Source organism: Pogona vitticeps, chromosome 2 (assembly GCF_051106095.1).
Source record: "Pogona vitticeps strain Pit_001003342236 chromosome 2, PviZW2.1, whole genome shotgun sequence".
Taxonomy (NCBI): Eukaryota; Metazoa; Chordata; class Lepidosauria; order Squamata; family Agamidae; genus Pogona; species Pogona vitticeps.
The window spans coordinates 137,729,014-137,756,094 of NC_135784.1; the positions used below are offsets into that span (position 1 = coordinate 137,729,014).

Genomic DNA, 27,081 nt, shown 5'->3' on the forward strand with positions numbered 1-27,081 from the left:
ACCTCAAGGGACCCTGTTTAGCACAATGTGGACCAGTCTTCTTTCTCTTTAAAAGGTAAGAAAAAACAACAAGTCTCCTTCCTGTCTCTTCCATGCTTTGCCTAAGCCACTTAACAATAAGAAACTGAACACTGCTCTTTCCTGCCACCATTGTGTCTGCACAGAGCTGTCCAGCAGAGCTCTTTCGAGCAGTCAAAGGCCTGTTGCACAGATGTCCGCAAGAGAAGGATGTCGACCACTTAATGGCCCACTGTGTAGAGTTTGTATCATACTTTGCAGAGAAAATCACTTGGATCTGCTGTGACTTAGATGCTGTAGTTGATGCAGGCCCTGTTGATGTAACTTTGGCCCCTGCTTGTTCTGTTATAATGGATATGTTTCAGCGTGTGTGTGAGGATGTGGACAGGATCCCTGGAGAGGTGAAAGCCACTACATGTGTACTGGGCCCTTGCCTTTCCTGGCTTATAAAAGCAGCCAGAGAGAGAATGGCTGAATGATTCAGAGGAATAGTGAATACCTCCTTGCAGCAAAGCAGGTACTAGCACGCCTAAAGAAGGCAGTAGTAAGACATTTGTTTAAAGAGATCTCTGTGAATCCAATTGTATTAGATAATTATCAGTTAGTCTCCAATATTCCATTTTTGGGCAAGGTTTTGGATCAAGTGGTAGCTTTCCAGCTCCAGAGGTTCCTGAATGAAGCAAACTATCTGGATCCATTTTAATCTGGCTTCAGGTCTGGTTCTGGAACAGAAATGTTGTGAATGACCTACACCAGCCTTGGTGGATGGCCCACACTAGAGGTTACACAGGAAGAGTGTGTCCCTGTTGATTCTGATGGACCTCTCAGTGGCTTTTGATAATATTGATCATCGTATTTTTCTGGGGTACGTTCTGGGATGGATGTTGGAGGTATTGTCTTACAATGATTCCAGTCCTTCCTGGATGACCAAACTCAGAAGATGGTGTTGGGGGAATCCTGTTTGACACCCTGGTCATTGGCCTGTGGTGTCCTCCAGGGTTCAGTTCTGTCCTCCATGTTACTCAACATCTTCATGAAACTGTTGGAAGAGGTTGTCTCTCTCTCTTTCCTATCTGATTCCAAATAAGGTGTTCTGTGTCCAGATTCTAGACACCAGACAAGTGTCTGTTGTCAGTGGTGGACTGGATGAGGGCTAACAAACTGAAAATTAATCCAGAGGAGTCAGAGGTGCTTCTGGCCAGTCAAAAGGCAAACCAAGGATAGGGATTCAGGCTGTACTGGATGGGGTTACAGTCCTGAAAAGTCTGGTTCGCAGATTCTGTGTTCTCCTGTATCCATTCCTGGACTTAAATACACAGGTCTTAGAGATGGCACATTTATTTATTTATTTATTTATTTATTTATTTATTTATTTATTTATTTATTTATTTATTTATTTATTTATTTATTTATTTATTTATTTATTCTCCCCCCTTCATTAAAAGACAATATTTAATACTACGAACAATGAATAAGGAGGCATCTTACAACCATTAACAGATAATATTAAGGCAAAGATCAATAAGTATAGAAACCTTTTAAAAATTTCACTCTGAGAAATGGAAAATACAAAAATAGAAAACACAAAACCCAATCAAATCAATAATGTATAACAATCTATCAGAAAACTCACCACCAGCACCAACAACAGGTATCTGGTTTACCGAGGGAAGGCTTGCCTGAAAAGAAAGGTATTTGCCTGCTTGTGGATGGATAGCAAAGAGGGGGCCAGCCTGGCTTCCTGTGGGAGGGAGTTCCAGAGCCTAGGACCAGCTACAGAGAAGGCCCTCTCTCCTATGTCCCCATCAGATGTACCTGCGATGGTGGCAGGACTGAAAGAAAGGCTTCTCTTGATGCTCTTAACACTCGAGCCAGATCATAATGGGAGATATGGTCTTTGAGGTAGCTTGGACCCTGCCATTTACAGCTTTATAGGTTAAAACCATCATTTTAAATTGTGTCTAGTAATTGATCAGCAGCCAATGGAGCTGCTGTTAACAGGGGGCGTTATGTGATCCCTGTAACCAGCCCCAGTCAGCAATATGATGTGTAGCTGTGCCTGTTCCTTGAGATATCCAACATGGCCATAGTGACAAATGCCTTCTTTTACATCTCATCTTGATTACTGCAATGTGCTGTACATGGGGCTGCCTTTGAAGAGTGTTTGGAAACTTCAGCTGGTTCAAAATGCTGTAGTCAGACTGCTGACTGGCACTGGTTACAGGGAACATTTAACTCTCTTATTTCAACAGTTTCACTGACTGCCAGGCTGTTTTCAGCCCCAATTTAAAATATTGGTTATTACCTATAAAGCCCTATATGGTTTGTGTCCTGGCTATTTGAAGGATCTTTTCTTTCCAACCCTTTCAAAGCATCTCTGGTGCATTTGCAACAATTAAAATGAAATGGAAAACTTCCTCTCTCTTCCCCTCTGCAGTCAAGTGGCGGGAAAGCTTTCCATTTCTCAAGATTGTTAAGTGGCTTAAGCAAAGAGGCAGCTTCAGACGGCTGCATTATTTCAATCCCAATGATCACACATGCTGAAACTGAACCAAAATGGAATGATGCTACTTATATCAAAAAACCAGTAGTGGCTGACAGGGCCCCCAAAAGGTGCAGGCAGGCATCGCTCAGGATGTGGTTTGCCAATATACACTCCTTGTGTGATTGTTGGGAAAAAAGAGCAAACCAACCTGTCCCCAGGCTGGAGCAAACTGTGGGACAAATGCCCATCTGACCATACCCATCGTCAAAGGAAGACACTCTCTTATATATTATATAGTTTCTCTCTCCCTCTTTTTATATGACATTTGTTTTTCTTGTTGGGGGGGGAATTGGGTACTGTCATGATGTCTATTAAATCAAAGCAGTTTTGGAAATTATACCAAATAATCATTTGGGTTTAATTATTTCTTTTTCTAAGGGAAATTTAAGGCTGTTTCTCAAAACTGCTCACCAGTAAAATAGGGTATATACAAATGTGGGCATCTTCTCCTCATTAAAATTTCACCAGGGCTGCAATCATCTGCACAGTCACCTAGAGGTAAGCTTCACAGAATTGATAGGAGCGACAGTTCTGAGGGAGCGTGAAGAGGGTTGTGCTGTAAGGAATATTTTGTTCACTGATATTTAACTGGTTATGTTCTCTTTAGAGCTTCACACTGTGAGGCCTTTGCTGTAGCCCCTCTCAGCAAGATCTAAATGACATAATTTGAAACATATGATGAGTACCACTGAAATGCATGGGGATTACTTCCTTGACTGATGCTGAAGCGATGTTAAACATAAGCTGATGTGTTAAATATGGTAAAATGCTTTATTGACTATGGCTAGACAGGCACATGGTTACAATTTGGGATAATATTTTAGCTCCCCCATCACCGCTTGCTCACTGGGATTCATGTATATAGGTCTCAGGTACATATACATTGAATGTTATGGGTAGCATTACGATGGAGTTGTCACATTGATTTCAAGACCTGGAGAATTTAGCACATTCATATGGCTTTTTGTGTGTGGAATTTGACCCCCCTCTGAACATTCGCCAAGTATTCTAAGTTACATAGACATATGCACTGTAGTGGTGAAAGTGACAAGCAATAGCAAATTGAAGGTCTGAATAAACCATCACCATGCCAATGTGAAGGACAGAATTTTCATATCACCAGTGTCACCAAACAGCTAATGGGCCAAAGCCAGCAGTGAGCACAAACCTCAACATTTACCAGTTAGGGAACAGAGCCGCCAACCCACTTGCCAGGCCCTCTTATTCTATCTTTGCCTGGTTGTTACCCATGAGAAGCCAGACCAACTGGGTCCACTAACCATGAATTATGATAAGAAGAAATAAACAGAAATCCATACTGGATCAGGTAAACAAGGACCGTGTTAGATGGTATAACCCCTGGACACCTGGTGACACACTGGTTAGAGGGCTCAGCAGACCGTGTTGAGGAACCAGGACGGACTTCTGCAAAGCTACTGGAACAACATAAATGCTAAACTTGGACTTCCACTGAAAATCGAAAAATTATGAAATCCTATTACAAGGCAAACCCAACAGCCCATGGTTTTCAAAAAAGAATGATGGAAATTAGGAAAAGGAAATACCCAAATAGTGGCATAATTGAACAACAGCTAATGGACCAGAGAAGTGTTTTCAGAAATGGAATTGCAAGAACTAGAAAAGGTGGGAAAAGAAAAATCAACACAGAACAATGACCATGGTATGGAAGATAAATGGAGGGTAAAGGTAGACACAATAGTAGAAGAAAATGTATCAATAGATAAACAACTTATGTAACAACCCACAAATTATGAGTTGACAGAACAGGAAACATCAATGAGGGAAAACATAGTAATCCATATAAGACAAAACACAGAAAGCCAAAAGTTCTCCATTTTGTGCCAATTACAAAGTAATCCAGTAAAAGATCTACTGACTGATGTAAATGTAGTGATCAAAACAATCCCAACCAACATGCTAAAGGAGACAAACTAGCTCAGGTATAGCACAGCTATCATAATAACCATGGAACTTGGTTACAAGCTGCAAAAAATCCAGAAAACTCCTGGCACTCCAAAATGGAAAATTTGTCTGGAAATAAAAATAAACAAATTAAGTGCAGACATTAGCAACTTAAAACACTTGAAAACTTAAAAAGGAAAAAGGAAAAGCCAAACTAAGCAAAATATATGACCTAGAAAGGAAAACAATAGTTGAAACTATGGAAGAATAAAAACAGCAAAGAAAATTGAAAACTATCATGGACAGTTGAAACAATATAGAGAAAACATGCAATTTTGAAATAACCAACTATTATTCTATACATCACTAGGAGAGAATGCAACACAAAAGAAATTAGGCCTATGTAAAGATGATGCTCTAAAATTTCGGAAAGAAGTTTGGGAAAGCCCAGCATAATAAAAATGCCTCCTGGATTAGAGATATTTGTAAAGAAACTCAAGGAAAACATATGGATGATATTGTAATAATAACTGTAATGATTAAGAAACAAGTAAATGCTGTGAAAAACTGGTGTGCACCTAGTCCTGATGAGCTGCACGAATTTTGGTAAAGGTTTTCACAAGGCTCCATCAACTTATAGCAGTGCAATTTAAACACTTACTTCAAAATTCTACAACTGAAGATTGGATGACAACAGACCACACATTTCTGATAATAAAATATCATCAAAAGGTCAATGAACTCAGTAATTATTGACCAATTACATGCCTTCCAACAGTCCAAGCTCCTCACAGGAATACTTGCAAGATCAATACATAATTATTTAATTGAAAACTTCCTATACCCAACTGAACAGAAAGGGAACTTGAAAAAGTCAAGAGGCATGAAATATCAGTTGCTTATTGATAAAATAATACTAAATAATGCAAAAAGATGAAAAACAAATCTTAACATGGCCTGGATAGACTATAAAAAGGCATTTGACCCATTGCCACACAGCTGGATTAACACTTGACTAAAAAAATTTGGGATTAGTAAAAATATTCAAAAGTGCCTCAAGAAAAACAAATGGAAAACTATCTTAATGGCCTATGGTAAGGAAATGGAAAACTTTCTTAATGGCCTATGGTAAAGAAACTGGAATATTTCAAGGAAGCTTTTTTTCACCACTGCTGTTAAACATCTCACTAATCTGCATGTCAATAATTAAAATAAAACTGGATTGGGTTACCATATTTCAGTACAAGCTTGAAAAATCAATCATCTCTTTTATATGGATGATCTGAAACTATATGCAAACACTTCCAAGGAGATTGAATCACTACTAATCAGTGTGAATATTCAGTGAAGTTATTTAAATGAAATTTTGAATTGACAAATGTGCAGCTCTTACTACACACCATGGCAAGATCTAAAACCTAGATGGAATAGGGTTTTAAAAATGGCAATATTATAAAATCACTCTCAGGTGATGAAAATTATAAATACCTTGGAACACTAGAAACAGATAACATCATGCACACAAAAGTTAAAGAACTGACAGAAAGGGAATACATCAAGAGACTGTGGAAAATCTTAAAATCAAAATTAAATGGTGGAAATACAATCAAAGCCATAAACACATGGGCAGTTCCAGTAATTAGATACCCAGCTGGAATAAATTGGAAACAAAATGAATTAAAAGAATTGGATTAAAAACCATGGAAACTAATGAACATGCATCACACACTACATCAAAAAATTGATGCGGACAGATTGTATTTACCACAAAAAAAATGGAGGCTGTGGATTACTGCAAATACAACAGGTAGAGGAGGAAAAAAGAAGCCTAAATGATTATATCAGTACAAGTAGAGGAAAATTACTTAAGGCAGTAAAAATAAAGAATAAAAACAACAGGAAAAAAAGATCCATATAAGAAACAACAATCTGATAATAAACAGTTGGAATAATAAACCACTACATGGACAACACCTGAGAAATATTGATGAAAAACATGATAATAATTCAACATGGACATGGCTAAAACTGAGGACCATTGAGAAAGAAACTGAAGGGTTGGTTTTTGCTGCACAAGAACGAGCACTCCAAACCAGTATGATGATGGCTGCAATCCAAGGAATTCGTGCTAACAGCAAATGTTGACTGCCAAGAAAAAGATGAAACTGTGTTGCACCTCATCTGCGAATGTCCAAAGATTGCATAAACAGATTACAAATTTAGATATGACAAACAGACTGGCAAAATTAGTGCAGTGGTCATTATAAAAAAAAAATAACTTGCCAGCCTCCAAAAACTTGTGGGAATATCAGGCAGAGAAGGTGTCAGAAAATGACTACATCAAGATCCTGTGGGATTTCTGGATCCAAACAGATAGACACCTTGAACATAACACACAAGACATAGTAGTACAGTAATAGAATAAAGAAGTGTAAGGATAATTCAGAAGCAACATCATCAGAGCTACAAAAAACGGCAATATGAAGAACAACATATGTGCGTCTCCGATATTTAACAGATACTTAAGTTTTTGATTAAAACTTGTACCTGTTATATAATACCAGTCAATGTTTTTATAATTTTGATTGACGGTGCCTGGTATTTTAAATAAGAATAAGAATAAATCTTAGAACTGCAGAACTGGAAGGGACCCTATGGATTATCAAGGAGGCACCGTGGGGGGGGATCAAACTCCCAACCTCTGAGACCTCCCAACCTGAGACCGACACCAGGTTGCTACCCAGCAGTTCATATGCTGCCCTTGTCTCTTGCTGGGCCTCTCTCCTCGTTTCCCACCAAACCCAGATGGTTTTTTTCATGGCACTGTCATGAGTCACAGACCCCTCAGTGCCTCGGGATGATAACAGTGGCTTCTGGCCATCACAAGCCACTCTTAGGCCTGATATCTTCTCAGCAGAGGAGGCAGGAAGTGAGAGACTGGAACTGAGAGATTAGCAGCATCCCGTTACCTGAGGTTTTGAGCCCAAAGTCTGAGACCTGGCAACCGCAAAAGAAGTTGCCTCAGTAGGTCAGAAATGTATTTAAATGAAGCGGCCACGCAATGCTCAGGCTTGAGAGAGAAGACTTCTCTGTGGCTCATTTTTCTAGCATGGCCTTGAATATGGCAGATATTGAGGTTGGGGAGGCGTGTAGAGACACAAGCTCTTCCCTTGAGGAGTTTCATTTTTAACTAAGCTGCCACATCTGCACCTGAACCAGTGTCTCATTTTTCTCTTGTCTTTGCTCGTCAGGCCGGGTTTGAAGATTCAATTACAGAGGGAACTGGCCAGCATGGAGTTGTTGGCACTTTGCTTCCCCACAGACTTACAGGCTGGCTGTCGAATTTGTGTTATAGTTGAACCAGATTGCATTTTAAACTAAGGCGATAAGTGTGGAGGGAAAAGAACACGGGAATTAAACTGCGCTGTCAAAGCAAAGTGGTGAAGCCGGGAAGAAAAACAGCAGGTGATGTTGTTTTAAGATGTAAAACCTACATTTCAAGAAACGATATGAAGTATTACACCTGATAAGTAGAGAGGGCAATGAAACTGCATTTCCAGACTGAGAATATTCATTTCATGGGTGTGTAATTTTACTTGTTTTGCTCAAGTAAGGGGTCAGTATTAGTGTTCCACATTCATTGCTTTAAATCTGAGAATTCTCCTCTAACTCTTTTTATCCCATCAGAACCCACTTCATTTCCAAACTCCTTTGAACCCTATATAATTAACTGCTAGTACAGTGGCAGAAGCTCTGTGGTAAGGGCCTTCATGGAGGAAGGGGGGAAAAAACCTGCCTTCCTATTTCTGTGCCTGATGCTCTTTGCGGTGCTTGAAAAAACTGCCCTGCTTTCCCCAGGATATACTGCAGCTTGGGGGAAGAAAAGAGACTGTCCTGAATTTCTCCAGACGTTTGAGAGGGGAAGGAAAAAGAAAGTTGGTGGGATGGTAGATGAGTGCGGTAAAGGAGAGGGGATAGGTTTGGGGGTAGGACTAGGGTATTGTTTCAGTTCTGGTTTCACAATAACAATTTGCCTTTCTTACTACTGGCTGAGAGATCATCTGAGCACATCAATGTAGAAAAACTGTACCAGAATTGCTAATCCAATCTTTTAGGGATTAGTAAATGGGATTTTATTGATTGATTGATTGATTGATTGATTGATTGATTGATTGATTGATTGATTGATTGATTGATTGATTTGATTTATACCCCGCCCATCTGGCCTAAAAGGCCACTCTAGGCCTTTTACATTATTTGCCGTGATGTGTGCTAGAGATGTCCCTTTTTCTTTTTATTCCGATTGCTGGAGTTCTCTGGGAGTCCGCCAGACAGAATTCCGGCAGTTCCAGACTGTGAACACATGCCTGCAGGTATCTGCATCTCATTCACCTGGACAGGGGGGAGAAGGGGGGCTGTCTCAGGCTTTGCTTCCTGTTGTTAATTTACAATAAAGGATGCTGCTGTGGTGCTTCTCAAAAGTTGTAGTCTCAGTGTCCTTTCAGCTCTTTAGAGGGCATCTTCTGAAAGACTGCAGCTGCCAGGAAGCACTTTTTTTACATCAACACAAGGAGGCAGGGTCCGTGCCAGGCAGGTAACCTCGAAGGTGAGTCCTGGCCAGGTGGCCAGGATGTGGATGTCTGTGGATGGATGTTTCTGGGCTGTAGCTCCTGGAGTTCTTCCTGGGGAAATATTGGAGAATTCTGGAGACTGGAGTCCATAAAAAGAAAAAGGCACATCTGTAGTTTCTACCTATCACACAAGTGGGTGCTGAGATTGCCCAGAGTTCTGCTTTGGAAACTCCTACAACTTTGAGTTTTAGTGCGTGCCCCACCTTCTCACTGAACTGTGCAACCCTGGCTACGTTTAATTGCTTCAAGGCCTTTTGTAATTGTTGTTGCAGTTTAATTACTTTTTAATCTGTAATTCGTTGTATTTTTAGTTGTAATTATTGTATGTCTTGCATTTTTATTGTATTTATTACATTGTGTTTTTATTGTATGATTTACTGTACCCTGTGAACTGCCCAGCGTTATAGCATTAATGGGGCAGCATAGAGGTGAAAATAATAAATAAATTTATCTTTGGCTTGAAAATAAGTGGAACTATTTCCTGCTGTGTTGTGTTTTTTTTCTTCCTCTTTTTGGGGGGGGAAGAACAAGTACTTTATGTTTCTGAGCCTCAGCAATCCAAGGCGAAGCTCAAGTGATTGACCCTTCCCTGTCAGCCTGTGGGCAAATCCCATTTTAGGATTAACTTGGATACTTTCCTGCCATCTCATCCTTCTAAATGTCTTCAACATTTGGAATGCATATATATGGCTCATTTTGCCCAAAAAATGCAAGATATTGCTTACCACAAAGAGCACTCAACGTGAGATATTATGCCTTCCAGGTGAAATGGAACAGATGCTTCAGAGTAGCGGGTGGGCAGAAGGTAAACTGGGATCTAGAAGTAAGTTTTCTGTGTGATGTTTGGTAAACTGGCAGATTTTTCTGACACCAACACTTTCATGAAAGTAACAACAAAAGCCTTTTCTGCTTCTGATTGAAACTGTTGAAAACAAGAAAAAAAAGGTATGAGGGGACAGGAATGCATTTTTTTTTTTGTGAAAGGAAGTATGAGCTTGCTTCTGGTTATAGATCACACAACTTTGTTTTGAATATTGAGGGAAGTACTTAAACAAACCATGCAAACCACTGTACTTTTACAGTGTTTTTGCCCCCATTTGGAAGAGCCCTGTGCTGTGGCCTCTTCACAGACGCATTGTCCATGCTCCAAGGAGCTGCCTCCGCTAGTCGCTTTCTGCTACTTTCTTCACATGTCCCCAAGTGCTTGAAATTATGCAACTCCATTCCATGCTTTACATGTTTATTGCACCCAAAGTAACACCCGTTATAGCAATTACCCATAAAACTAGGAGTACTGCGTAAAGTGTGAAGCAGCTTTTAAGATACCAGCAGGTTCGTTAATACAGGAAAATACTTCAGCAAGGTGCTGTGCCTTAGATTAGTGTCAAATTTATTGGAGCTTAATGAGTCTTAGTACCTTGGCAGAAAGCAAGTGAACCAGTCACTTGCAAACTAGAAGCAGTCACTACAATTCTTGGCTCTCTGAAAAATCTCAGGTTTAAATCTCTCCTATTTTAATTCCGTTTCTGTTTAATGCCATTAATGCTTTCTAGGCCATGAGCAGCACCTAAAGGCTTTACAGCATCCTTCCCTGCTATAGTGCCTTCCAGATGTGCTCAACTGCACCCCCCATCATGCCCCACAACACATTCAATGGTTATGCTATATGAGGATGATGGGAACTGTAGTCCAACACACTTGGAAGGTGCCAAATGGAGACACACTGTTTCACAGTGTCAAATTCAGATTGACGGGTGTGAAAGCCACCCACACAGAATAAATATAACTCCAAAAGGATTTATGCCTTAAATCAGTAATACGTTCTATTTTTCTAGCATCTTTTTTTTCCACCCAAAGAGGGCATCTTGTTTTACTTAATTTTTCTTTAAACTCCAGTTCCTTTTCAAGAGAACAGAGACTCAACAGGCTGACAGGACAGCTCAGCTGAATGATTAATTCATTGTGTATTGCACAGCCTTGAGCCTGGATACAAAACAAATAAGAGTGTTAAGTCTTTGTTGTTGTTGTTGTTTAGTTGTTTAGTCGTGTCCGACTCTTTGTGACCCCCATGGACCATAGCATGCCAGGCCCTCCTGTCTTCCACTGCCTCCCGGTCAAATTCATGTTGGTCACTTTGATGTAGCCAGGGGTAAAAGGATCATCATGGGAAGAGTCATCCCTTGAAACCAAGCTTATTCGTACAGGGCCTCTGACAGCAGCAACCAGAGTTTCATAGCTCAGTTATTGTTGACTTCAGGATGTCATTAGAATCACTCTTAAAAGTAACTTTTCCAACTTTTGGGACGAAACAGGTACAAGAGTGGAAGAAGCAAGTATGGATAGATTTGGGAGCAGACAACATAGCCTACAACATCAGATTTGACAAGTACCCAGCTCCTGCTAGGGCATTAGCAATGAGTGAGAAAACTTTATTTATTGTTAAGCTGAAGGTATGGTAGTAAGTTAAAATATCAAATTGCTGCCATTATGCCTGAGCTGAAGTTGTATTAAGAAGTGAATTAAAATGTAACCCATTAAAAACCAATGAACTATTTTCAAGGTCCGCCACAGCCTAGCAGTTTCTAACAGGCCAGATGTAAATTTCAGAACTGTGGCAACCAGCAGTTTTAGAAACAAGCTGGGATGGAACCCATTAGTTTTCATTGGCCTTGGGACAGATCCCTGCCTGAAAAATGGTCTATTTGCGAAAAACATATGGACAGGGAATATCTGTCCCCTTACATTTTCAGGGGACTATGTCAGCCCTAGCTAGAAGAAAAGATAATGAGAGCTGGTGGGAGTCACATTCTGGAGAGCCATATGGTCCCATTAAAGTATCAAACTTTTTTTTCCCAACATGGTGAACGGTACAGAAAGAAGGTCCTTCACCCTCTTTTGTAAGGGCTATCAAGAACTGCTGCCTGCTGCCCCATGTGGTAAAATGTAGAATTGCAACCTCTCAATGAAAAGCTTTTCCAGCTCTGGTTGGACTCTTCTAGCCATGAGCTCCTAGATAGGAATGACTAACCATAACAAAGGAGATCCACGGTCTTTAATAAGGCCAAAGACACCAGCAAATCTGGCTTTACTATTATGCTTGGTGAGGCAAAGACCTTAGGCGGCTGAGGATAAGGAACGGCAATTTTGCTGCCCCTCCGTTGTCACTGCTGGGTCTCCTACTTTGAGTGCTGCTGCAGCAGCAGCCGCAGCCATCACTGCATCCTCATCTTCCTCCCTCCCCTGTCGCAATATGGAAGAAGAAACCAAGATGCTCCCAGCACCACCACCTGGCCCAAACCAATTGAATGCATATCCATAGGCAGGTAGAAGAGAGATAGATAGAGAGAGAGGGGGGGGGGGGCTAACAGCAGTGGGGGGACTGGAATGCTCCCTCTGGGAGTAATGACTGTTTTCTCATTTCAATCGGTTAGGACAGCTTTAGCCAACCCTAAAGCCCAAAAGTAAATATCCGTAAGTATGTATGCGTGTTTGTGTGGATGCACACCCATATATAGCCTCTGTTCCCATCCTAGCTAGTGCAAGATGTGTCCTTGGATCTGAAAATCAGAGCCTGGATGGTTTGTTTTTGGACTGCATTAGCCAACATCCTCCAGCCAGCATGATAGCTGAAGGATTCCTGGGAGTTTAAAAGGAAGATGATCTAGACTTTGCTGAATATGTTGTCTATGCCTGATGTCAGCCAATGACTACATATATAGGTAAATAATAAAGCACTGAACATGTCAAGAAATGCAGCTAAAATCATTTGGGGGCACACTTGCAGGTATGGACGTAAGTGGAAGGTTCTGCTTATGCTAGAAAAAAAAGCAGCCAAGGGTTTTGTTGAGGCACAGGAGGGTCCGTGTGTGCATGAAAACTTTGGAATACTCCCTGCCTTGCTCCCCTATTGATTTTCAAAGGTGGCTATTAGCAGGCTGCTCTGAGAGAATGTGCTAATAAGTTATTAGGCAGATGCTGCTTAAGTAGTTAGTTCTGGCAAATGCAAATGCCCTAAAGCCCACCACAGGAGGATTGCACTGAACTAGCATACTTTCCATACTTTGCGGATTTAATATTGAGGAATTTCGTGCCTTTCAAGCTTTGCTTGGGTAAGAAAGTGGCAGCTGGTGCCCACTGCGGCTGGTGGGGTGGAAGGTATTCCAGCCAACTGTGGCTGGAGAGACGGGAAGAAATGGGGTGGGGGGGAAGAGAGAGAGAGAGAGAGAGAGAAAGAAAGAGAGAAGATGCACACATAGCAAGCCGGTCTTCGCTTACAGGCAGGCAGGCTGGCAGGCAGCTTCACCCCCCCCCCCAGCCCATCTATTCACTCTATAACTCAGGTGAATAGCAGAGAAATACACTGTGCCCCCAAATCAGAAATTTTTTCTGCCTCCTGCTGCTTCTCTTTTGTGCCTGGTTTCAAAGCTTAGCACTAGTTGACTTACTCACTCAAAGGCATACTTTCATTTTCCTTCTCTTCCCAAAGGTGAGGAGGCTGGGAGCTGAGAACAACAACACAGGTGGGCTTCATAAGGAAGCAGGCAAATGTGGATTGGCTGGGGGTAGTCAGTGGCAGTGGCTTATCGGCCTTGATGGACCAGCCATCACTGCCTTGGATTACAGGAATTGTGTTCTGGAGAATCTTGGAATTCTTTAAAACGTACCAAGGGTTCCACCATGAGAAGATTATTAATGGCAGTCAAGGTTGTTCAGAAGACATTGTGCCTAGCAAGGACCCTTCCCCATGCAAGCCCTCCAGAAGAGCTGGAAGTGATTCACAGGTCATTTCCAGGTCACGATTGATGACAGGTAAGGCCCACCAAGCTTTGCAAGTACTTTGCATGCAGATGTGGTATCTTCTGTCCTAGACCTTTCCCCCTGCATATTCTGACATCCACAGGGGTTCCATGAGGAGTCTCAAGGGAACCACAGCTTGCAAGCCAGTGTAGAAACAGGGCTTCCTACAGCAAGCAAATTGGTTTTCATTGTTTTTGCATCTGTTTAGTGGGTGTTTATGTGTGTGTGCATCTAAAATATTTATATCCCCTTTTTCTTTAAGGCAAATGAACACACACACACACACACTCTTACGTGACTTTCCAAAATTAAATTAACCATAGGGCTTTTCGTTGTCTGTGGATACTGTTTCTGACTACTCCTGATGCTGATGATCAGTCCTTCAGACAGTGAGAATGAAACAATTAAGAAGGGTTATCAGAAAGAAAAAAATGCAAGAGGAAGAAAAAGCATTAGGAAGACAAATACACCACTGAGTTAGTAGTTTAATCTGAGGTAATACTGCAACAGTTGTAGGAAGCAAACACCCATTGCTAATTTCAGAAAATATGAAGGCAAACCTAGACTCCTGTGTTCTAGTCCCTGGGCATTGGAAGTGGGGTGGGACCATAAAGTCTTAGGACAAAAGTGGGAAGCATGTGGCCTTCTCAAGGGTGGACTGCCACTCCTGCCATTCCTCACCCATTGGCTCTACTGACTAGAGCTGATGGAAGGCCACATGTTTCCCAGTACTGTCATGGTATTAAGACTATTTTAGGTCACCAACAGCTACTAAATTCCAGTTAAGGCCTTCCCATTCCTTTATGAAATCTCTGTTTCTTATCCGCTGGGCCAGCTCTTCCAGCTGTGGTGCTACTGCCACATTCCTGTGGCCTGCTGCAGGGAATGTGTGTGCATGTGTGGGGTGACCGTCTGACGAAGGAGAGGTGAGGAGAGTGTCTGCTGGGCAGTGAGGCTGCCAAATATCCTTGTTATCAAGAGCACATATTTTATTTCAGAGAACTCCTGTCTGTGGGATTCACAAGCTGTGCTCTAAAGCAAGATAGGAGGACTGAGCTCACTGCTTCAAAGCACTTTTTTTTGCACCAAGCATTTTAATCTGATAAATCTAGAGATGGGGAAACTGGGAGTGCTTGGTCGTCCCTCCCCACAGGACAGTTGTTGGTCAGGAGTTGGCAGCTTAAGGTGTACATCTTGGGTTTGGAGCATAAAGGCAGCAGAAGGGCTGGTGAGGTGATGGGAAGATACACATGGCCTCAAGATTTGCAAGCTTCTTTCAGCAAAGCCTCTTGGACTGCATAGCAAAGCGTGCTGCTTATATACCACCTCATAGCACGTAAAGCACTCTCTGTTCAGTTTACAATTTAATTATGCAAGCCACACATTGCTCCTCTCACCCACCCCAATGAGCTGGGTGCTCCGTTTGCTGACCTTGGAAAAATGGAAGACTGAGTCAGCCATGAAATAGCTACCTGAGCCCATCAGGATGTGAGCAGAGTCCTGACTGAGGTACTGTAGTTTAACCACTGTGCCATGAGACTGCACTCTTGCAGAAGAAACGGCTGTAAAAGTATTAGGAACACATGTACATAGGTTGTACATGTACATTTGTGTACAGGGATTCTTCCCAAGCCATCCTGAGAAATATAATTTAGTTCATAGTGTTGAAAATTCTGTGTCATGCCTCCCTGGCATATGTGCAGGCGAGCACATATGCCCATACACATGTGTGTCTATGCCCAAACATGTAAGTGAAAGTCGGAAGATTCTCTGGAGAGAGAGAACTTACTGTTAAAGTAGGCTGAAATCTAGAGCAGGCTGTGACCGGGGGTGTGTGTGTGGTCTGGGTGGGAGATGTTCTGTTTCTTATCTTTTATTCCTTTTTTTCTTAGAAGTTTTAACTTTTAGTTGTTTCGGGTTATGCAGTCCAACACCAGGGTAGACTGGAGGGTTGGAAGAGGAGTAGCCATTGTTTATAGAAACACTCTAGAGCAGGGGTCCCCAACCCTTGCATTAATTATTAATTACTTCATTAAAATACTTTATTTAAGAAAAGCACATGTATTTGGCTAATAAACTGTTAGATTACAAGTGGCGTGGTTGCATGTAACATGCCGAGAAGTTTTTTTGTTTTTCCTTTCCAAAGCAGAATGCCATTTCACAAGACCATTGCCGCCCCCCCCCCCGCCTCCAACAATGCCATCATGGAGGCGAATATTTACCCATGCTGTCCCACTGGGAGAAGCCTTTTCTGGTGACTTAGCATTGTTGTGCATAGACATGGCCGGGCGAAATGGTCTGACATCACGTTAGGGGTGTTGCTATGGTGGCATTTAGTTTAAGTAAGCAAGCAAGCAAACAGAGGAAATTCGCTTGATTGCTCTAGAAATTGATGCCTCAGTACCCGCAAATTAAATCAGGTGAACACAAATATCCACGTCCAGCCCATCCACAGTGTGAGAACGGGTATGAAGAAGTGAAAACACTTTTAAGCCCTCTCTAGCCAGGACAGTGAAGTGTCACAGTTACTCTAAAGATTTACAGAGTGAGGCCAATGATAGGAGATGAAGGGTAGAGAATGGAAGAACAAAGAAGGATGCCTTTTAGTACCAGCACACTGCTGCTGTTGCTGCCCCTAAGGTAATTATCTGCATAAGATAAAGAAGCCAAATGATTAGGTGGGTTAGCACAGTCCAATCTGGCATGTACTAGTGATTCTTGGGGATGTGGTGGTGCTGCGGATTAAACTGCAGAAGCCTCTGTGCTGCAAGGTCAGAAGACCAGCAGTTGTAAGATCGAATCCATATGATGGAGTGAGCTCCTGCCGCTTTGTCCCAGCTCTTGCCAACCTAGCCGTTCGAAAGCATGTAAAAATGCGAGTAGATAAATAGGGACCACCTCGGTGGGAAGGTAACAGCGTTCCATGTCTAGTCGCGCTGGCCACATGACCATGGAAACTGTCTACGGACAAATGCTGGCTCTATGGCTTGGAGGCAGGGATGAGCGCAGTGCCCTAGAATCGGACACGACTGGATTAAATGTCAAGGGGAATCTTTACCTTTACCTAGTGACTCTTGAGCACATCATTAGGACTAACCTAAATTTGTAAAAACCAAAGCAATTATTCTCCTGATGGAAATTGCTGTCAGTTCTGTTGGAGCTGCTGCTAGGAACCCAGCCAGCTGCTTACCTGTCATCAAACAGTGTCTTAATAATGTAGCCGAGTTTAAATAAACAGTTATGTATGAGACTTACCTACCAAGTGTGACACTGGAGATGAAATTGAATCTTCACATCAGTTTTTAAATCCTGGAATGAGCAAGCGTCTTTTCTAAATATAATTTACTGGCAAGCAGCTGAGGCAGCTGCTTACATGGGTTTCAGACTGTGCTTCCTATAACTTATCAGAAATGTTATTCTCCCTTATTAAAATCACTCTGCCTTCTCCAGTCAAGTCAGTAGGAAGACAAAGAGCAAGAAGTTCCTCTAAGAGCAAAGTGTGTGTTCTTCTCCACTGTGATCTCTAGACTTTTGCTGTTACAAAGTAGTGAGTCCCCTTGATAGACTGAAGTCTTATTGCTCAGTGTAGTAAGTTACATGTTCGTAGGCCTATTAAACAGTGGGGTCAGATGACCCAACTCTTCTGTAAGCTCCATTGTATCAAATGGACTCTTGTTGTGACTTATTATGCTAAGCAACAGGATTTCAGCTAATCTGAGGCATCTTCCAGTCACAATGAGGTCAAAATACTCTCTCCATTAAAATTCAACACACTTTTAAGTAGACCCGAGGTACATCAGAAATATGCTTTCAAGCTATTTCTCTTGCAAACTCCATGTGGAGAACAGAAGCCTATGTATGTACGCATAGTGCCTCACAACACTCTTCTACAGCAAGAACAAAATACCATATTGACCAGGACTAAGACTCTTGAGAGTCCCCTGGACTTCAAGGAGATCAAATCTATCCATTTTGAAGGAGGTCAACCCTGAGTGCTCACTGGAAGGACAGATCCAGAAGCTGAGTCTGCAATACTTTGGCCATATCATGAGAAAAGACCCTGATGTTGGGAAAGTGTGAGGACAAGAGGAGAAGGGGATGACAGAGGGCGAGATGGTTGGACAGTGTCATCGAAGCAACCAACATGAATTTGACCAAACTCCAGGAGGCAGTGGAAGACAGGAGGGCCTGGTATGCTCTGGTCCATGGGGTCACAAAGAGTCGGACCCAACTTAACGACTAAACAGCAACAAACACAAGACATGTTGCTGCTGGAGACAAAGCAGCTGATAATTTCCCTGCCCCCTGCCTGCCATTTCATGTATGGAACCTGAAAGGCATGGCAGTTAGCTATTATGCCATCACTGACAACAAGCTAGTACCTCCCACCACATTCCATAGCAGTCACCTAATCTTGTGGGTACAGGACAGTCTCTGTGGTAGACATAATTGTGTCCTCCTAAAATGGGGACAATCAAAGGATTCAGGAGGCATGCCAGAAGGGAGTAGCTCCTCCAGTTGTCTCTGCTGCCTGAGATGGTTCTGTCGACGTATCCGATGGCAAAACTGGCAGCACAAAGAATGGCACAATAACAGGTATGCCGGCAGCTTTTCTGTTTTCACTTTGCAGAAACATTGCTGTGGGGGTTGGGCAGTTGCAGCCCATCTTAGGGGCTCAGTTTTCAACAGCAAGGACCTTCTGGGGCCACAGGTACTGTGGAAAATTCCCAGTGAAAAACGAGATGTAGAACTGAACCAAAAAGGGCTGGGAATCTTGTGGTTTTGAAAAATTGCTATCTCAGGATTGTCGCACGGTACAGGTATGTGTGTGGCCTGGTTAAGAGATGAAATCCTGCTCTTGGAGGATTATTCTTCCTCCTCTTCCTCTTCTTCCTCCTCCTCCTCTCCCCCTCCCCTCCTTACAATGCAACCTGCTATGCATGTTGCTTGTTCACTTTTGGTAAATTCCACTGGATTCAATACAGCTTATTCACTGATTACCAGATAAATGTGGATTGGATTACAGATCAAATCATTGCTCTCTCTTCCATATGCCTTGGATTCATATCGGTCTTCCATCTGTAAGACGATCTAAAATCTGCTGTCTGATGTCTCACAATACAAAACACACAGACACACAAAAGCCCTGACCTGTTTATTTGCTCACCTGTGGCATCAAGCACCGATCTCATTCTATATTGAGCATCCAGCGTCTATGTAGATTTTTCACAATCCTAAATTGTGTCACTTCCCCCCCCCCCACTCTCTCTGTTTTTCTTGCAATAAAAGCAAAAAGATTAGGGAACGGCTGTCTTTTAATGTGCAGCCGATCCCAGTGTCTGGCACGTAAGGAACACCATTTGGTGTTTGTTAGGAGAGCTGTCTCCCAGTTAAGGACATTTTGGTGGCTTAATTGTATGATTTGGCTAATTAACAAATGTGCAGGCATTTGAATATGAATAAGACAACACGTCTGAATGATCAGGCATTCATTTCTTCCTTTTGACATGGTGGGCCCCATATTATATCAGGCGCCATCTTGGTGAGGCATTCCTTCTTCTGTGAAGTAAGAAGGGATGCCTCTTATCCACATGCCACTCACACCTGCAGTTTTTAAAAGAGTACTTTTAAAAAAAATATTTAAATATTGCTGCCCTATTAATCAGAAATTCTTTTTTTATCAACAAAAGTTTTTTTTTCCAATCTGGCTGACCCTGCCAATTGTGAAATACATTGCTACAGCCATGCTTATGGTTTGTGTTCAGCTATATGTAGGTTTGGTTTCCCAGCCTGTAACCTCTTCAACTAATCAAAATCCTTCAAGCATTGATCGTGATAGCTAAATCATTCATTCACTTTCTTGATTCTTGTGTCCTTAGCTACAAAATGAAGTGATCTCTTCCTTCATCATAGATCTCCTGCTTCTGTTTTCTTGGGGAAAAGATAACAGGTTTACTTGCTTGACTTTTTCACGTTAGACCCTGCATTGACTTTGAACACTTCCTCTGGAGTTACCCTTGCCTGGATGCCCACTTGGTTTTCAGATTGTCTTGTCCTAGACTTTCAGTGTGCTTTCACCGTCTAGCCAGGCCTGGCTGTGCTGAAATCAGGACGGTCTGTTCTTTCTGAACGTTAGAGGCTAAGCAGGTTTACTACCCCTTCCTTCCAAAAACAACTTTAACACAAATATTTCTACCAGTATTAATGATGAGAGGTCTCTGTGTTTGCTTCTCCCCATGAATGCAGCTGCATATTTTAGCCCCCACACAAAAGGAGAGCATTCAGTGGTGCAGTTAGATAATGTCAACTCAAGAATGAGTGCTCATCCAGAAGGAAATCCACCTGTTCATAAGAAAAAAAAAACACACACACTACACATGAGCAATAATAAAGATACGGATTTTTGCTTTGTTTTAGTTTTACAGAACCTCTAGAAATAGTACTGCATTATTTTATTTACCTCTGCACGCGGTAAGCTGGACCTTCTCCATTTGAGAGCTGAGTAGAGCCCCAGACTCCCACATCAAGTTTATATGTTCTAAAGAAAACATTTCCCCACATTCTGTATTTGTTCTCAGAGCCCATATCGACACCATGCTGCTTATGCCCACCATTGCTATGAAACATAGGAATCTTTTCCCAATCATCAGGTGTGTTGTTCTTCCACAGAGGCTGGAATAGGTAGAAAGGCTAGATCCCTTCTAGCCTTGGAGAGCTAGAAGGGATCCTGAAGGTCACTAAGTCTACCTTCCTGCTGAAGTAAGAAATCAACAACTGAAACTTCCCTTAAAGAATCCACCCTCTTGTTTAACTGTCTCCAACCAAGAAATGTCCACTACATGTAGGAAAAAGAAACCAAATACACGGTTACAAGATGGGGGATACCTGGGTTAGCAATACTACAAGTGAGAAGGATCTTGGAGTTATTGTACATCACAAGCTGAATGTGAACTAACAGTGTGATGTGGCTACAAAAAAAGGCAAATGCTATTTTAGGCTGCATTAACAGAAGTATAGTCTCCAAATCCTGTGAGGTCCTAGTCCCCCTCTATTCAGCACTGGTTAGGCCTCACACCTTGAGTACTGTGTCCAGTTCTGGACACCACACTTCAAGAAAGATGCCAACAAATTGGAATAAGTTTAAGAGGAGGTCAGCAAGGATGATCAGGGGACTGGAAGCCAAGCCTTATGAGGAAAGACTGAAAAAATTGGGCAAGTTTAACCCTGAGAAAAGAAGACTGAGGGGAGATATGATAGCATTTTTCAAATACTTGAAAGGGTGTCATACGCAGGAGGGACAGGGTCTGTTCTCAGTCATCCCAGAGTGCAGGACATGGAACAATGGGCTCCAGTTACAGGAAACCAGATTTCAGTTCAATATCAGGAAAAATGTCCTAACTGTAAGAGCAGTATGGCAATGGAATTCATTACCTCGAGACATGAGAAATTTAGGCAACCGTCTGGCAGATATCCTTTAATTTGTATTCCTGCACTGAGCAGGGGTTTAGACTCATTGGCTTTATAGGGCCCTTCCAACTTCATGGTTCTAATATTCTATGATCTTCTAGACCACTCCTCAAAAGCCTCAATGGCCGTGCTGGCCTGGGCTTTCTGGAAAGTATAGCCCAGGAGAGAGTGACTTTTTAAAGTTGTGGCCCTCCCTATTCTCTTACTGACTGCACAGAAATGTTTTAAGCAAAGCTAATATGATTAGCAAAGCGGGATTGAAGTGCCAAGCCTGCACATGGGCGGGTGACTCAATCCTCATGGTCTCCACATTCTCTTTCTGTCTGGCATGAGGATCACAGGGCAGCCAGAAACTGGGTCTCCCAGCCATCTGTGGCCCACATGCTCCTTCTGGTCAGCTGCCCACCCACAGGCTTTGGAACAGCTACTGCAAAAGTAGTACTGCATCCTGTTTGCCCATATGGCCCACCTCCAATCTCTCCCATGTGCAGGAGAATTCAGGGTAATGCTGGGCAGGTTATCTGCCTGCTTCTGACATTCCGGTGGGTGCAGCTTCCTCATTAAGAAGCGCAACGTTTCTGTGTGTCCAGGCCTAACTTGTCCTTGTCTCATCTGGGTCATCTTCTGCTCAGTATCATTTCCATTTTCATGCTATTCTTACAATATAATTAGGTGGCCAGAAGTGTGTGTGGCTGACAAATGTGACCTCATTAGATTCTTAGGCAGTTTCGAAATATTATTCACTCATTTACATCTCCAATCTCCAGTTCTTTTCATTTAATCCTTTTGGTGGCTTTGTCCTTGGCCGTAGTTCTCAGGATTCGATTCTCATTTGCCTGTCACTCACAAGGCTGGCAGAGAGCACAGCAGAAGGACTTCTGAGTTGCAGGTGTCTTAACAAACTCCAAAACAGGCTTCCATCTCTGCATAACTGGAATGTTTCCATCCTAATCAGTCAGCCACACTCCTGAATATATTTTTAAAGGACAACAAACTTGTACTGTATATTTTTACACAGTCTTCCGTTTCAACTAAGTTTCCAAGAACTACCCAACTGCTCACAACTGACCAATACGTTAGACATTGGCAAGTGTTGCCCTGTGTGCTCATAAACTGTGGTGTGGTTTATCTCTAAATGATTGTTTCGGCATCAGGCTGGTTCTGCTGTGTCTTCCCTTAAAAGTGGAATCAAATTATCGGAACTGAAAACATGGGCGTCAGAATGAACTGATCTAGTAAGGATGTTGCTGTTGTTAGGTTCAGGAATAAGTGAGAAGCGTACGTTTTAAAGAGAAGGAACTTGCAAAGCTTGAATTATATGAACATTTTTTCTCAGTGATGTGTTGTGGGGAGAAGAAATGAACTCTAAGGGGTTGCACAATCCAGAGGAAACAAGAGAAACTTGAATGTATGCATTATTGCAGGGTGCTGTTATGAAGGCAAAAGCTGAAAATGAGCTGAGGTTAGTGAGAAACTCTAAAAGAAACAAAAAAAAAACCCCACAATTCTTCAGATGGATGTGTAATAAAAGACAGAGAAAAGAAATAGTAGCTGGGCTACTCAGTGGAGATGGAAAAATGGTAACAGACAACAAAGAAAAGTGCTAAATTCTTACTTTAGCTCAATGTATTCCCAAAAAACAGTCTATGACCTTCCATGCAAATGTGCACTACAAGTGGATGAGAGAGGACTGCAGCTTGACATTGATAAACAAATAGTCAAGGAATACTTTATTACTTTGAACAAGTTCAAATCTCCAGGGTCCAGTGAACTTAAAACCACTTTGGGAAACTGCACATGAGATTTTAAATAGTTTCATTAACCGGCATATTTGCAGACTGTGTGGTTTCCATTGTCGCTGATTCAGCACATCACCAATGATTGAAATATTTTCTTTTCAATTTTTTTTCCAATACTGTGCAATATTTCTTTGGTTTTCAGGCACCCTTTGGAATGTGTGCATTTTTCTCTCTGTGTCTCTCTTAAAATCCTAAGTGAGATAGCAATATAATGACATTATTTCAGATGGACAGATGGCAGTGTCCCTGCCATCCGAAACCTACAACTGCCCACAAATGTAATATTTAATAGAACAGGGGCATTCACATTGCTGAAAATTCATAAAGAATCAATATCACAATTTTGTTAAATTAAAAAGTCCCCCCAGCCTCTTCAAAAACAAAAACAAACAAAAATCCACCCGTTTTGTGGCCAAAAAAGTGGGCTTTGCCATGCATCATGAAGTTGGATTTTTTCAAATTGATTTTAATTACACAAACCCTAATTTAAAAGCAGCTCTTAGAGTCAGTATAAGTATGCCCTTGGACAGCCATCTGTCAGCTGTAGGTGAATATACTTTGATTTGGGGTCCAGCATTGAGCAGGGGTTGGACTCAATGGCTTTACAGACCCTTTCAAACTCCATTATTCTATGATTCTATATTATTCTATCCTGTTTCATTATAAAGCATTTAATGTATGAAACATGTACCGTGTTTCCCTGAAAATAAAACATTATGTTTTGCTCCAAAAAACACAGTAGGGCTTATTTTCAGGGGATGTTTTATTTTTTTCATGTACAACAATCTACATTTATTCAAATGCAGACATGTCATCTTCTGGTTGCTGCACAATGGTGGAGGGTGGGGTTTCACTTAACGGGCTTATTTTTAGGGTAGGGCTTATATTACGAGCATCCTGAAAAATTGTACTAGGGCTCATTTTCAGGTTTGGTCTTATTTTCGGGGAAACAGGATCTATAAAAATGCATTTCTATGAAGTGCAAAGCATTATCTTCTCTATGCTTTTGGATAACATTCTGCTGGTTTTCTTGTGGGTAACAGGAAGGGGGCTGGAATATCTCAGAGAGATACAGGGTTCATAAACATCCTGATTTTGAGATTGTGGGGACTTTCAGAGTTGGGCTACATTTTATTCCGTGTTGCATTTATATTTGGTACTTGCATCCTTCCAGTCATTCCTGCTTATGCCTATTTAACAAAAACAGCCAGATTTCCGGCGGCGCCTTAAATACTAACATGTTTTATTTTACATGAGCTTGCATGGGTTTCTTCAGATGCAAGGGGGCAACAGTCCACAAAAGTTTGCAGTGAAAGCATACACCAAGGAAACCTTGTTAGTCTCTAAGGTGCCCCCAAACACCTTGTTGTTTTTGTGGCAGCAGACGATAACATACTAATTCTCCCATCACCAATATCTCTATTTAACAAAATACAGTACTGCCTCATTGGCAAGGGGTCAAGTCTCAAATGTTGAGTAATGCTGTGTTTGATACCTAGCCACAAATACCTAGTGTGCGCCCACAGCATCTTGAAGACACGCAATCCCATCTGATTTCAGTAGTTAGCAGGGGCCAGGTTTGCATATTAGTGGGAGGGGAGACCACTATGCTCTACCAGATATCTCCTTGTAGGGTTAAGAAAAACCTTGCCTGAATCCCTCAGAGAGCAACTGCTAGCCAGAGCTAACAGTATTGAACTAGAAGGACCAGAGATCTCGCCTCTGAGACTCCTATGTTCTTGGGCTCATCTTTTGCTCAGAGGCATGTTCTAGATGGGAGCAGAAAAAGAGGAGTTTGTCAAAGAAGCACATCCTGCTTCCAAAATATTGAGTTACAGGGCATCTGTTCTCTTTTGAGGTGTGTGGTCATCAACCTGCATTCTTTTTTAAAAAGAATCATTACTCCCACTGGATATCTAATTCAGCGTTTAAAGAAAAAAAATATATAATGGATTTCAGAATAAATGAACTAACAAGGACAAAAATTGAAACGTGGCTAACTTCTCCTTCTGGAGGGGATGGAGCTTGAGTGGAAAATAGAAATCAGAAAAAGATGGCAACAGACATGTAATATTGTACAGCCACGCATTGGACAGTGTCTTGTGTTTGAGTTCCACCCAGCCCAAAGCTTTCCATATGTGGAGGACTCTGTCTAGTATGGCATGCCATCCCAACTGTAGTTAAAACAAGGAGCAGATGTTTTATGCCATCCAATCGTCTCATTCCCGCAATTCCATTTGGAAGGGACACGTTTTCAGAGTGCAAGATGTTCAGCTGGGGATGGGCGGCTGTCCTGAGATAGGTTGTAGGGCAGTTAATATGCCTGTACAAATTCACAGATAGTAACAATGTGAACAGCACAGCAAGGAGCTCATACTTAAATCATCATAGAAAAGAGGCAGAAGTCTTGGCCTGTGATCTGGCAAAATAGCAACTATATTTTCAATACCACTGTGCTGAATAGCTGTTCACATTTTCTCCCTCTTGCTTTAGTCATACAAACTCTTGATTGGATAACCTAAGCTTTGTGTATCTCAGGTCCATGGTATTTGTGTCACAACAATCTGAAGCACACGGATTCGCTTTGTATATTTATTACTTCAGATCAGGCCTATGGGTGGGGTCTCAGATCAACCCTGCTCTTGATAATGGGACATTATGAACTTCAAAACAAAGAGCCGTTGGCCATTCATTTGTATTCACACGGTCCTATAATCAGGGGTACCGTTTGCTCGGCCTCCTGAAGGAAAGATAGCTTACAGCACAGTCCTATGTGCATATCTACTCAGATATAATTTAACTGAGTCCAGTGGGACTTACTTCCTGGTAAATATGCATAGGAGGATAGCCTTAACATCCTTTCTGCTGCGTTTGCATCAGCCACGTGGAGACACTTCAGGCAAGGAGGTGAGCTCTGTACTTCATCCTTTGTGCTGCCACGATAGCTTCCTCAGGAAAAAAAGAGTTCCAGAATGTTGCCCCCATTGTGAGCTTTCCTGTGTATTTTGCCCTGATAGCTGCAAAGCCATTGTTCCCCTGGGAAGGCAGCTGTCATGAAAAGAGATGCTTCTATCCCCTAATCTTCTTACATATCGTGTATCTGGGTCTCAACTATTATGCTCAAAGGAGTCGGCAATGATGTGGAGTGAAATGCCTGTGTCATTCCAAGTTAACACCCTTGATCACTGAAGGCATGTGTTTTCTCTCTTCCTCCCTCTCTCCTATATTGGTTCAGGTAGAGAAGTGGCTCTTCCAGTTGCAGAAACATCTGTCTTATACTGTGACCAGATTATGAGGCCATCATTAACTGGCAGGAGATCTCCAGCGTCTCAGGCAGTGGTGCCCATCATGAGGAGGACATGGAGCAGACTCCCAGAGACCCTCTCACAGAACATGCAAGGGGATAGGAACAAATCTAGAAGATAGGACACATTGCGTTTAGAAGCAGATCAATTAATTAGTTTATCTCAGTCCCACCACCATCACAGGTGCATCAGCTGGGGACACAGGAGAGGACCTTCTCGGTTGCTACACTCAGACTTTAGAATTCCCTTCCACAGGAGACCAGTCTGGCCCCATCTTTGCTGTCCTTCCACAAGCAGGTGAAGACCTTTCTCTTCAGGCAAGCTTTCCCTGAGTCACTGGCTGTCTGAGAAGGGTTTTAAAATGGAGTGTTGTGCCTTGTTGCTTCAAATTTGTTTTTGGTGTTGATTTTGTTTACTGTGATATTTGATTGATTATTTTAAAATATTTTTATATTCACTGCTTTTAGCTTTTAAATATTGCTTTTTAATTATGTAAGCTATTCTGGATCCTTTTTAAAGGAGAAAGTTGGAGCAAAATATTTTAAATAAATACATATAAAACAATATACTGTACATTGCCAGTTAAAGAATCAGTT

At 41.9% G+C, this 27,081-nt stretch overlaps 1 long non-coding RNA gene across 1 annotated transcript in view; it reads left to right on the forward strand.

Moving 5' to 3' along the window:
- LOC144586278 (uncharacterized) overlaps positions 1 to 15,998 on the forward strand; it is a 34,046-nt gene extending 18,048 nt beyond the window's left edge. Inside the window, exon 2 of the long non-coding RNA XR_013541012.1 lies at positions 1 to 15,998. This exon is cut by the window's left edge and continues 14,456 nt beyond it. This is a non-coding gene — a long non-coding RNA (uncharacterized LOC144586278).
- The last annotated feature ends 11,083 nt before the right edge of the window (positions 15,999 to 27,081 follow it).